Here is a 14,687-nt window from a genome sequence, read left to right as displayed (position 1 = left end):
TAATATTTGGCTCACTGGATATACTCATGTGATTTTTATTTTCTTTACTGTTTTGTTCCAAAGAATTACACTGAACTATGGGGAAAAAATCACATCTTTGTACGTTAAAAAGCCTGTCAAATTATTAACACTCCCAGCAACTCCAGAACTGACAGTCTTTATTATTAAATTCATGATCTTTATTATATAAATTATCCAAACCTTTACTTCACTGCATTCACACAACATCAGTAGTAAATGATCAAGCCTTTTGCATTTGAAGTGAAAGCCAGGAGACAGCAGTTTGTGTTCCAAAAGGAAAGACATGGCTCTGGGTGTAGTGTTTTCTCCTGGGGCTCCAGAAGCTGAGATCTAGCTTTTCATGTTTATTACCATGCAAGCAATATGGGAGTGGTGAGAAAATATTCTCATCGTAATGTTCAGTCACTAATGGTCAGTAACCGTCACCTCGTTTAGCTGTTGTTGGTTGCACATTGCTTTCTTCCTCTTATGGACTCTGATAGATTTTCATGCTAAGTAGGTTAATCCTTTCTCCCAGCTAAAAATCATAAAGTTAGGTGCAAGACTCCCCAAAGCAAGAAAAATTACTGAGGAAAAAATTACAGAAGTATAAATCAAGAAAGCAATATTGAACTTTAGAAGACAGCATACAATAATATGACACTTTATTCCACTGCTGCCTGCGGTTTATATATGCTACTGTCACTTTTATACTGTTCTCCACCACTAGTAATTTTCTCTCAATCTAATTTTTATTTCCCAAGGGTTTACCAAGGTTAAGAGTGCTAGGAAACCAGTGACTATTCACTTGCCAAAGGACAATAAATTAAATTAACCATTGTTGGTAGCCAGCTCTGATCTGAACTATTTATATGTAAATAGGTGCAGAACCCTGATGGCATGCTGTATGATTATTAGCAGCTCATTGCAGATGCTGTTCATAAAATTAAAGGCCTCTAGAAAAAGCAATGTGTTTTTGTCTTTTAAAGAAAACATGTTCGATTTCTGCTATTGCAGTACCTTGTTGTTATTAGCCGTCCTCTGCATTACTACCATAACTGTCCAAGGCCAAACTAGATGGGTTCCCACCTCTTTATTTTAAATTGTCCTCCCCTCCACAATTATCATAACCACAAGTTGGGCCAGGCAATTAACAAGCCACCTCTTACAGCACTCCTGTGTGTCCCTCCCTTTACTACAGCCAGTGGGGTCAATTTCATATACACAGCATGAACCACTTGCTTTTCTATTGTATCTGATGGAGCTACCATGGTCACATCAATGCACTAGGGATTATGGGGCATTTGCTAGGAGTGCTGTGTCCTGCCAGTGGGAGTAGTTCCCCTGTCCTTTTGCTTTATGGAAGGGAAGGTGAAACCTGTTTCCCGTAAGGTAGTTAGAGGTCTGGCAGTTAATGGCCTCTACTTGGTGATTCTGAAAGACTTGGCTGCAGGGAGCAGCCACGAAAGGACACCAAAGATCTGAAGAGGGAGCCATCTAGCCCATGAAAGAGCAGACAATTTGCACAATACCCTTTTGTGAATACAGTGTTGGGAGGGTTGCAGGAGCTGGGAGAAAGAGGTAACTATGGCAGTAGCTTGAGAATGGATGTCGGTTGATGCTTCAGCCATGTTCCTCCTGCACGTGAGACAAACCCCAGTGCTGGGAGGGGAGGGGGTGGTAGCTGCATAGCCTGTTTAGGGTAGCTTTATCACCCCTGGTGGTGAGTACTATGAACTCAGAGCATGATTGCCCTGCTCACGTGTATACGGAGCAGTGAAGCCATGGTAGCTCAGGTAGTAGCAGCAGAGGCCTAGGTTTCAGGTGTACTCGGTACTTTGTGCTTGTCATGGCTAAACCTCTGCAGCTGCTACCACAGCTACACTGGTATTTACATTCATGCGAGCTGGATGAGAGCCCACGGGAGTATGTGTATGTGAGCCAGGGAATCACAGCCCTAGCTCGTAGAGAAGATGTAGCCTTTGTACTACTCTGGCAGAGCACAGGGATCATAGCCAGTGGTTAAAGGAAGATTGAAGCAGACAGGGAGCTCTCACGGCACCAGCCATGGATGGGAGCTGTGGGGTGTACTGCTTACTCAAGCCAAGGAGAAGAAATCTACCTCTGATTTTAACAGCAGAGGATGAGCTGTGCTTTCCCCATCATCTCTTAACCCCTTACTTTAACCCACACCCACAGCATACTGCAGGGTCTGCAGGCCCACTGACCCCAGTGCTAGTAACATTGAATCCAGCCTTCTAAGTGCCTAAATCCCTTTTGAAAATGAAATTAGGCTCCTAAATCAGTTAGGTGTTACAATGCTGAGTGCAGCAATGCCTAAATATCTTGAAAAATCTGGGTCTATACCTGCCAGTGATAGGACTGGGTCAGTATCTTTTACACACTAACCAGACACACACACCAGGAGAAAAATAGCTTTAAAAATAATATCAGGGGTTCTTTGTTGAAACATTGTCGAATCGCATTTTTATATAACAGCTTTACACGTGTGCTGAAACTAAACTTGTATTTATCCTGTTTGCTTTGAATTACTGTATAGTTGATCCAAGCAGGGAATTGTAAATTTTCCGCATTGCTGCTCTTTACCAGGAGTAAGAGAACTGCTATTTACGGTGTGTGTTGTTCACTGCAAAGTAATTTTCAGGGATTATTATTATTATTATTATTTTGACATGAACTGAAACAAGAATGCAAGACTGGGCATGGGAGAGACGCCACATTGAATGTTTCTAGATGTATTGATGTGTGCACTGTCACGATGCTGTAATAAAAGTTAAGGGAAAAGTTAAGACTTGGCTTGATTTAGTGCACTTTGTAAAAGCAGCTCCATTCAGGCTTGTATGGGTTCTAGTTTAAACAATTTCTAGAAGAAGAATTATAATGTGCAATTCTGTAATTACTATCCTGGGTAGATACAGACACTAAATAATGATGAGCTCTTTGTGTTAATTAAGACCGCAGGCCAATTTTTCCAAATGATATTAAATAAACAGCTAATTTAGATGCCCAGATGGATGCCCAGGTATCCAAGCATCAGGTATCCAAGTTCTGGGGCACCCAGTCGCTTCAAACTGCATGTACAAATAGCATTTGTATAAGTAAATTGAGCAGTTATATGCCTAAATACTTGTGACCATTTACATATGCAAAGCAGAATTATGGGTGTCAACCCCCTTCACCCTAGAAGTGTGCAAAGGCCATATTCTGGCTCCCCTATGGGGAGAAAGAAACCACAGGGAGCCCTGTTACTTGCTGTGCAGGTATCAAGGGGCCAAATTTTCAAAGGTATTTAGGTACCTAAAGATGCAGATAGGCACCTAACTGGACTTTTGAAAGCAACTAGGCCTCTAACGCCCATTACGTTTGGCATTTTTGGAAAAAAAAAAACATTAAGTATCTATCTGCATCTTTAGGCCCCTAAATACCTTTAAAAATCTGGCGCAAGAATTTTAGCCCTAAATGAAGGACCAGCAATGCTAAAGGGACTTTGGTTAAGACCCTGCTTCCGGTCCACCCCATCTGAGATTTTTATATCCCTTCTAAAAAATGTCATCAGCTTTAACTCTGATAAAGCACTCCTTATTCATAGAACCCTTCTACATCCCACTATCCTGAAACAATTCCTGTGTTGTGTATTTCCAAAGGGTCTCTTGTTTCTTGATAAAAAATGGTACTTGGTAATATAAGATGCATAGAGGAGCATTGAGAAGAGAGGAAGGGAACCACTAGGGTTAGTCATCTTTTCAAGTACTTTAAGATGGTAATGAATGGATGTAGGGGACAACTGAACAAGATAAATCATAGCACAGAACTATATAGAATGTCAAAATCTACATCAGTGTTTAGGAAAAAAATAAGCCCCACATGAAATCTAGTTCTTTTGAATATATAATAAATTGGATGCAACCTCCTATCGGTAAATTGGACATTCTGTTATATGGTACTTGAAAGATAATTTTCCTTGGATTTTCAATGAAAATCTGGGGTTTGACCTTGACCTCAATGTCACAGTCATTAATACTCTCCATTTTCATTAATTACTGAGAAATTTGTATACATGTTTCTGGAGACTTTTTAGAATATGATTAATTTTTCAAGAATAAACTCACCATGTAGAGCTCATCGGTTTCCAAAAATTAACAGATTTACAGTAACTATAAGGTTTCTCCAGATGGCTACCAAATCTACTATATATTTAATTTTAGAATTATCCTGTTTGTCTTTTGGCCAAATTTCAAGATTTCTAAAATTTCAAGATTATAACTAACCCAAATACATCAAGATAATACAACTATTCAGCGGACCTTTCTGATCACACTGTAGCATACATTTTAAAACTATATATTATCTCTCTAGGTCCAGGATGCAAATGTATATTTGCTAAATTGTTTTGATAAGGAGATTTGAAAACTGTTGTATTCTATTTGATTCAGACTAGTTATCTACCTTACTGTTTAATTCCCTTGCTGCTTTGCCTATTTGACATCAAGGTCATAAAACTATCTGATTATTGTACCATAAAAATAAAACCCAGGCAGAATAATAGAAAAATTACTATTTACAACACCAGCAGATTAGAATTGAGTCCATTTCAGGAAATTCCCAAAATAAATCACAGCCATCCCATTTTAAATAGAAACTACAACAATAAAATAATCATTATTTTATCATTTAAAAAGAGCTATAAAATGTGTCTCTTTGATGAAAACTCTTGCATTTTTTGTTCATTTGAATGAGAAGAGAGAGTTTGCAGGCAGCCCCCATGGGTGAATTCATGCAGAAATTGTTTAAACAGTGCATCAGTATAATTTAATTATGGCTAAGCATACCCCCAAATAAATAAACTAGACAGAGAAATAGTAGTACAAGAATCTGTGCGTTCTGCTCAATGAATCTGTTTTGTTTAACACTATTAATCTAAATCACATGGAGGTTTGTCCAAATTAACAGAAATACTGTACTCGGTGCAGGCCCAATGTGAATATGGGCCCTGATCTGTGAGGTGCTGATCTCCCTGGATCCTCATTGACTTCAATGGCAGTTGAGAACTCTCTGCACTCTACAGGACTGGACCCATCCTGCCCCACTGCCATAGATAGATTCATTCATCCATTTATTCAGTCATTCCAGGAATGTCACTCTGAAGCCTACAAGTCTGAGTCAGCATGAAGTGATGGAAGCAGCTGCAAGCTCTTTTTGTTCAGAATAGCACCAGGTTGCATCATCACTGGGTTTCATGATCTGTGACAGTCCAGTTTTTAAGTTCTCAGCCATTTTAACTTTACAAATTATAGCCATGGGGTGTATGGCTACAGTAAGGCGCATGTCTATGCCATGCCAAGAGTCCTAGACCATTGTGATGTCAGAGGTAACTCAACCAGTCACCATCCTGACTCCAGCTAATTTACAGGCAGCAATTCCATTGTACAAGGATAACTGCACAGATAAGTGGACTACTTGGCCCAACTGCCACCTGCATAAATGGGTACATGTCTCCCTTAGACACAAATCAAGACAACCACCCACACACCACAACCAGCACACTCAATAACCCCTAACACATGTAGTCTATCATCACACAACACATCCCTCATTTGCCACCCACATAAATCCACACAACTCTCCAGCACAACACAACCCACATGCAAATCATCGCAACCAATTACACAATAACCCCAAACATCACTCTGGAGCCTACAGTGTCTCTTGAGTCAGTGTGAATTGATGGAAACAGCTACAAGCATGGCTGAGGGCTCTTTTGGTTTAGACTTATCACCAGGTTCAGTCATCACTGGGATTCAGTCTGTTGCTGTCCAGTTTTTAAACTCTCCGCCATTTTCAGCTTTTTTACAAAAGTGACTACAAATTACGCTGTGCAACAGCATGGGTTTTTCACTACTAATATATAATATAGGGCTATCAAACGATTAAAAAATTGCACAAGATTAAAAAAAGCAGTGATTAATCACACATTTAATTGTACTGTTAAGCAATAATAGAATACCAATTTAAATTTATTTATAGATATTTTTATAACTATGACACCGATAGACCTCGGTCGTGGGCGGGCAGGATTGAACCTGGGATCTCTGGAGCTAAATGCATAAGCCTCTACCGCATAAACTAAAAGCCAACTGGAGGTCTCAGTGCCCCTAGATGGGACAGAATACCACACCTAGAAGGTGTGTGGGTTACGTAGTTACATATAACCATTTTTTTTTATCCAGAGAACCATCCAGAAGTTTTTTAAAAATAAACTTCCCATTCAAAAGATTTGAACTTTTTCAGCTTTGCGCCATTAACTTTTTCTGATATTTAATCACTCCAGATCATGAGACCACAATAGAACTGTGCCAATGTTTGCCAAGTGATGAAGTACAGTAAGTGAAGAGGGTCAAACAGAGGTGTGCGATTAATGCTTGGATCTGTAAGAATGCCTGAGCTCTTGTTCAGGTGTTTGGGTTTTTCTCATGTAGTAACCTGCCTGGGGTAGCAGATCCTGAATTGGCCTTGGAAATGCTTGGTTACATTTTAGCCCAAGGCTTAAGCAGGCTGGTTACATGTTGAGCAGTTGAAATACTATGGATTTAGGTTGGTGACTAGAGCTGGGTGAAATTTTTAATGCAAGTGGTATTTTTGTTTTGCCAAAAAATGTAGATTCAGGTCATCTGAAAAGGTCTTAGTTTAAAAAAAAGTTGGAAATGTCAAAAATGGTTTGCTTTAGCATTTCCGAAATGAAAAGTTTTGACTGTTTTGTTTCAGAAGGACATTGTTTTGGCATTTCCTAACGTTTTATTAAATTTAAAACATTTCCCCCCCCCACCCCCTCCCCTCCAAAAAAACAAACAAAAAAAAACCAAAAAAAAATGTTAATTTGACCCCAAACCTTTTTTCTTTTGTTTTCTTTATTGAGTTGGGGCTCAATGTAAAACATTTATTTCCACTATGTTTCGGACTGGCCACTGAACTAAAGTGTTGGTTATTCATCCGGTTCTAATGGTAACAGCTTGAGCACAGCCATTGCCTTCCACTTTCACTGTTGCCAGGACATGTTGCCATTTGTTGTTTTAAGTTACAGCAATTTGGCGAATAATCTACTGATTCTGCCCATGCGCCGTCATTCACAATAAGCTAGGAAATGTGTGTTTTGCCTTCTCCTGAGGTTTCTTCCAACCCTGATATTCTATGATTCTGTATTAATTATTATTACTGAGTGTGTTATGGCAGCACCTAGGTGCTCTGCACTCACATGGTGCCCTGAAGAGCCCACAGTCTGAATCCACATGATTGACAAAGGGTGGAAGGAAGGAAATACTGTTATCTACACTATACATGTGGGAACTGAGGTTCAGAGAGATTAAGTGATTTGCTCAAGGTCACACAGGGAGTCTGTGGCAGCACAGAGAATTGAACCCAGGCCTTCTGAGTCCCTGTCCAGTGCCTTAATCCTAAAACCATCCTTCTTCTCATTCTAGCCTGTAGGGAGCCAAGTGGAAGATTAAATGTGATTCAAAGAATGGGTTCAAATATTATGTCCGAATACGGTTCTTTAGCTATTTTTAAAATATACCTCTGTGCTATACTAACTATCAATCTACTGTAACGTGATTTGTATGAAGCAAGTTCTCCACAGGCCATTATAGCTTTCGGCTTACAGGCACATCAAAAATACTTGCAATATCATAACACTATTAGCATTGCCAATCTAAACACATCTTTCAGTGGTATCACAGCTGGCTACTTACAGTAGATGATGTTTCCATTAAAACACGGACCAGCCTGCACACTAATACTTGAAACAGGCTGTGTATACACAGTGTGCATTGATTTCACAAAATGCTTCTCTCAGTTCAGCATATCCTAAGGTTCAAATTGAAACACAATGAATATGGTGATAAAGCAGTTGCTGTTTTATTCTCTTATAAATCCTTAATTCTGACTGTCTAATCTAGCCACATGATTGTGAATAAAATAAACACTGCTCCATAGGCTGCAATAGTTTTTCAGGTAAAATTAGTGTCTCAGTTAATACAGTGATGATATAGTCATTAGCAGTTTGAAAAATAAATTGGATTATCCGTCTCTTTAAAAGTATTTCTAATTCATTCATCACCATAGTATCAATATGCAAACAGGTCTGAATGTCATACCAGAAAACTCCCTTGGGAAAATAATGGCCCTAAAAGAATTTTCCTTGGACTCTTCCTTTCAAGAGACAGTTTAGATTCCCAAAATCCATTTAATATTTAAACACAAATAATAGTACTTGCTCTTATACAGTACGTCTTGAAGCACTTCCCAATCTGCTAACGTATTTATCCTCAAGGACCTCCAACATGTGGATGATATCATGCTTTTAGATGGATGGGTGTGTATGGGGAGGTATCGTGAGATAATGCTTGAAATGCAAAAGCAATATTTAGATTAATTTTTAAAGTGTCTGGAAGCTGAAGCCCCTGTCTTTGTGAAGGCAGCCAGCAACCAGCCTTCAAAACCCCCTCCGTAGGAAGGCTGCCTCTCCCCTTGCATTATCACTTACGATTAATAACCCCTAAAACTTCTCTCTCGTGATCTTTTGTTATATCTTATTTGACTCTTTGAGGCACGGAACAGTTCTAACTCCAATTCTATGTACAGTGCTATATAAATGCTTAATAATTAATAAAAATTACCCCTTGTTTCTCTGTTTACCTATGTTCGCCTCTTAAGGGTGTTTGTTGAATCATTAATTTCCAAGAATTTGCTAAGAAGACAAAGCTACAGATTCAAGGTACCTCTAGATCAATGGTTCCCAAACTTTAACAACCCGTGAACCCCTTTCACTAAAATGTCAAGCCTCGTGAACCCCCTTCTAAAAATGAATATTTCCAGGGATTTTCTCGCTTACCTCACCATAAATTATAAAAGCAGTGATCTTGGAAATATAAAATTTGTTTTATGTCATGCTTATTACACACTATTTATTAATTATCATTACAGTATTTTTATTACATTATGAAAACGGCAACACTCTTCCAAGATCTCACTTCTGTAGCTTGTATCGCTTTTGATTAAACCTATTATAAGACAAGGCTCCTATCAGAGGCGTCAATAGAAAAAAGGAGTCTGGGGGGGGCACTGCTGGAAAAGTGGGGGGGCCCTGCTGGGGCTGCTGGAAAAGTGGGGAGGCCCTGCTGGGGCTGCTGGAAAAAAAGGTGAGGAACCAGTGCGGGGGGAGGTGCCAGCATGGGGGAGGCACGTGACCCTCATCCGTGACCCATACTGGAGCCTCTGGCACCTATGTTTCATCAAGGAGTATCAGATGTGAAACAGCATGAAGGTATTTAAGAAGCCAAATCAAAGAATTCCTCCTACACACGCATTCAGGTCTTGAGCAGGCCAGGCAAACAACGTACATTACAACAAAGTTTAAACTTGTTCTTCATAATAATTTTAAAACAACACTAGTGGCCTATTTAATTTTAAAAACAGAAAAAAATATCCACCTCCCTTTCTATTTTGTATAAGGAGTCTTGAAGTTTAAATCTCCTCAGTGTGATAGATATGCTTGCTTTGATCTGCTTAGCTCTTGGAAGTCCACAAGGCTCTGTCCACCATTAGGGAATTTTTTCCCGAGAACTCTCTGTAACATTTCGTGAACCCCCAGGTGTTCACGAACCCCAGTTTGGGAACTACTGCTTTAGATGCTAGTAAGCAGTGAAATTAATAGTTGAAATTTGCTCTTAAACGTGCTTTTGGGGGGACAGCGGTGTTCATAAGATTATACTATCTAGGGATCTTTAAATATAAATCAAGATATTCTATCCCAGGTGTAGGTGATTGCCGTATTGATTCTTTTTTACATCCCTTGGTGTTATATCACACCCATTCAAGATGCTCAGGTTATTCCAGTCTCTTTTTTTTTTAATGCAAAAATATTTCAAGCATCATGGAGTAGATTACTAAAAAGAGAAGGATCATTAGCTGCTGCTTCAACAAGGCTGCAGGAAGACTTGTAAACAATATAATTTGCCAATATGAAAGATGTGTTTGTCTTTAATTCTAGAATTCCACAGAGTGTCTCAAAATTAACAGTTCTGCTGGGCAGATTTGCTTTTTTCTGAATTATATGCTTCGATGAGTTTTTGTAATGCTCCAATGGACAAAGGATTAAACATATTTGCAATCAAACAAAATTGTGAATGCTCTTGACATGTTGGCTTAATGAAAAATTAGAGTTTGAAACACAGTTAAAATATCCAACACTGCTTGTGGCTTGGGTATTCGGTGCTACACAGCAGAACATGGATGTTAGGAGTGGGCAAGTCTTCACTATATCAAGCTTGATTTCTTCTGTCCAGTCTCCTAGTAGCTGGTTGCTGTATGGCATGGCTGTGCTGGAGGAGAGGCTGCTTCCATTCATGTCCATAGGTAATGATGGCTAGGAGAGTGGTTTAAGGGCCTGATCCAAAATCTATAAATGTCAATAGACTTCCACTGACTTCCTTGAGCTTTGGCTCATGATTTAAGGGTTTGAGCCTCTGCAGTGCTGAGCACGCTACCCCGAGACCAGCAAAGCACTTATGCTCATGTTTAGTTTTCAACATGAGTAGTCCTATTGACTGCTCTTTTCCTCTTATTTTTTCTCCCTCTCCCGAATGTCCCCTCATTTTTCCATTGTTCACATTTGTTCACTTCCCCCTAATCTTTGCCACTTCAACTTAGCATCTCTTTGTTAGTTACACACAATGATCAGGAAACTGCCAGATACACTTAATGCTATGGTGGCAGAGAGTTGGTTATAGATACAACATTAGATGAAAAGCATAAAGGTGGGGCTAGACTCAGTCTGAAACAGTCCGAAACTGAGAAGTCACTTTATTTCAAAGTATTGTAAAACTCATAAAAACTCCCTTGAACTGCTTCTGTTTCCTCTCCTTTCATTTCATCTCTCATCCCAGCAATGCATCTTGACAGTCAGTGTGATGAGCTTTCCTGACAGAAACACAAAGAGCTGAAAAGTGGGCTTGCTGGCAGAGAAAAGTCCAAGATTGTGCTGTGCAATCTTTGCAAACCAGGCCCCATGTGTCTCAATCTGGGCACTCAAAATTAGTAGCACTTGAAACTTGGAGGTGGGGAAGTATTTTAAAAGTGCAAAAGGGATTTAGAAGCACAAGTCCCATTTAAAAGTTAGTGGAGTGTGTGCTCCTAAATCCCTTAGGCACTTAAAAATCTCTCCTTTGGGCCTTAAGTTCTCTGTGCTTTAGTTTTCCTGTATGTAAAATAAGGATATCTGTCACCAGTTTGGGACTGTCCAGTCCCTAGGGGAATGTATTTTCTGAGGACCAGGCAGTGTGCTCTGGGTTTGGCATGGGGGGGGGGGGGTCCTTTTTTGTTTCTTTTTCCTCCCTCTGATATTTGGGCCCTGGAGGATGAGCAGAGAAGGACTAGTTTCTATGCAGACTTAATTTCACTTAATTTGAAGAGGGATGATTGATTCCAGGCTGTGTCCTGGCCTCTTTCTACTCTACCAGTGGTATAAAGGAGGCCGCTGGATCTTTTCATTCTGGGAATAGCCCAGGCATAAGGCAGGATCCCTGGAAATATATGGGGTGGCAGACTAGCCCTAGGATAGGCTTCCTCACAGTGGCTGATGCAGGACTGTGCTGGGGGTTTGCCCCAAAGAGAGGAGGAGTGAAATTGGAGCATTCTCTGTGCCAGCTATTGCCGGCTGGACCCTTGAGGACCATTGTAATCAGAATGTAAATATGAGCAGTCTCTAGGGCTGCTCTAGTTTACACTGAGAGTTGATCTAGCTCCTGACATCCCCTGAACTGAGGAGGTGTAAGGATGGCATAAAGTCCACCCTTTCCTAGACTGTGCCAGACTCAGCTTGACCACAGCCCAGAACTGGGGCCTATGTCTGTGATAAATGTTTTCCTAAGGACATGCAGGTTATTTGGAGGAACTGTAAGAATAGATCAAATATAAACATTCTTAAAACTTGGGACTGTAAAGCCCCCCCCCCTTTTTGCTGTTTTGCAAATTGAAGTTATTTCATTGTAATCTCCTCAGTGATTTGTGCTTTTAAATCCTATGCTGATGTAGATCAAGAGTTTTCAGAGATAGCCTGGCCCTTGGAGTTATATGATTTCCTTTCTTAGGAGCCTGAAATCTGTGCACTGCAGGAGCACCGACAGGAAGGTAGCACTAATCTTTCCCCTTCTTTGCAAAGTGCTCTGAGATCTCCAGTTGAAGAGTGTTATCTAAAAGTGTTAGGTGTTATCATTTCATTGCCTCCTCAGTGCCAATTAAAGCAACCAGGTGTTCTCACACTTCTGCACCTGGAGTGGCTCTTCCTAATCTACTTTTATCTGTTTCCATGCTGAATTGCTATAGCTAGGTCACCTTGGAAAACAGGTTAATATTTAAGAATAGCCATATTGAAGTTGTAAATGGCTCTCTTAACTCTTTATGGTAGGATTCAGAGTAGCAGCTGTGTTAGTTTGTATCCGCAAAAAGAAAAGGAGGACTTGTGGCACCTCTCTAAGGTGCCACAAGTCCTCCTTTCCTTTTAACTCTTTATGTGCCCCTGCCTATTCTCACTCATGCAGCTCTAAGCCCAGGTGAATACAAGTGGACATGCTGATCTGTAGCGAGCCTGAGAACAGCAGAAATGGACCGAGCAGAGAACGCAGCCCACTGAATGGAATATTGGCAAAGGTAGGGATGTAGTGAACAGATGGAAAATGCTGCCACTTTTGAACCTGAAAAATGTTTGGAGAAAAGAGCTAAGACTTGGCTGAATAACTTCTATTAAATGTATGTTTAACTCTAGTTATTGGTGAAACTTATTCCCAAATATCTCAGATATTCCTTAATTTGTATTTTTGACAAATACGTTAGAAAAATAAGAGATTTGTGGACCCCTTTCTTCTCAAGTCCCTAGAATGCTGAAGTTTGGAGAGGGAGACCCAGATTTAGCTAAAACTTGGAACAAACTTCTACTCTCTCTGTAGCTGTTACTTACTGCTGAATCGAACAAGTTGCTGAATATATTATTTTGAATGTCTCACCTTGTCTAACAATGAGATCTGAAATTGAGCTGGATTCACATGTAGCAGAAAACAATGAACAAATCCTATGAAGGGTGAATGCACTCTACTTGAACTGAAGCTGGGGAAGAAAATCCATTCTAATCAAATTTCCACAGAGATCTATATTTTCTCCCACTCTGATCAAAATGGGGGACTTTCTTAAACATTCAACAGCCTCTAAACAAATCTAACTATCAATCTGTCTCTATGGTAGATATTTTCAGATATTTTTTCCTTTCCTTTTCAGATAGCTGATTTGATTTAACTGTATACTTGGGGTGACTTTATTTTCTTTTATTTTAAAAAGCTTACAGATCTTAATTTGAGAGATTAGGAACATAAGCTTTCCAGCTGTATTGTGTTCCTAAGGCATTACAGGAACATTCTAGCATGTGAGATTGGTGCTGTTTCTTCTTCTGCAGCTATTTTTTATGTTGAATAATTGGACCAGATAACTTGTGTGCTAATTAGCCTGAATTCCTCCCCATTGACCCTGTAGCAGTTTCAAAATGACTTTCAGCTCTGACAAGAAGTGTGGCTGGCAGGTGCAAATATCACTTCCATTTAGCTTTGTTGACTCACTAATGCTTGCCGATGTGTAAAGATACAAAACCTGTAATATTGCTAAAAGGGCCTGAACAATATTTCCAATAACCTAGTTACACAGAAATGCATTGCAAGGGTGCAGCTGCTTGGGGATTCTCAGAATGCTCTTGATGGGAAAAACCTGCTAAAATTAGAGATGTAAACACCCTGGACTCGATTCATCCCTCTGTGGGTTCTAAGGCCAGTGCAGGGTCAATATTGTGCCTGCAGAAATAAAATAGATAGCAACAGCATTTGGCAATGGACTTAGTCTGTGTCAAACACAAATATTCAGCACTTGACGTGCCAAGTTTAATTAAATCCTTTCACTGTGCTAAGTTTCTTTGTAATTTAGCCGTGTAGAATATCACTATGGTGTATGCTGGGAACTGTACTAGTGGGTTGATGGGCTGGGTTAATTTCAAAGTTCTCTGATGAAAGCTCCCAGGATGTTCCCAGCTCTCTGGGAAATTATTCTTTCAAAGGTTTGTGTTAGTTTCCCATTACAAATTACTCAATGGTCAGCCAGGAGAGGCTGTTGAGAGAAGCTGGTGCAGTTTTTCCTTCAGCAGGAGTCATTGGGAAGTAAAGGCCACTTTCTAGGCATTACACTTGCATCTCTGTACAATATCCCATAGTCTTCTACAGGTCAGTGACAGATACTGAAGATGGCATTTATTCCATTTGCAATAGTGCTTGAGAATATGTTGTTGAAAAGGGATTTTCTGCACTCACGTTGTGCAAGACAGAAGGTTTATAGGGCATCTGGTTCCGAGGCAAGCACTAACATCACCACAGGAACTGATTTTTAGCTTATTTCAAGCGTTTTAATCACAAGAGTGAACTCAGTGGGGGTTTTGCATGCTGGCTGGACTGCAGGATTGGGCCCCCTATCGGTTTTGCTGACAGCCAGCTTCATTTCAATAATAATTCTGTATTGTGCACTGTTCTAGAAATTGCTCCAGCGAGAGCATGAGAACCTGAAGCAGTAAGAATTTAGTATAC

This window comes from Lepidochelys olivacea, assembly GCF_965140295.1.
Source record: "Lepidochelys olivacea isolate rLepOli2 genome assembly, chromosome: 10".
Taxonomy (NCBI): domain Eukaryota; kingdom Metazoa; phylum Chordata; order Testudines; family Cheloniidae; genus Lepidochelys; species Lepidochelys olivacea.
This window is presented reverse-complemented; position numbering follows the sequence as displayed.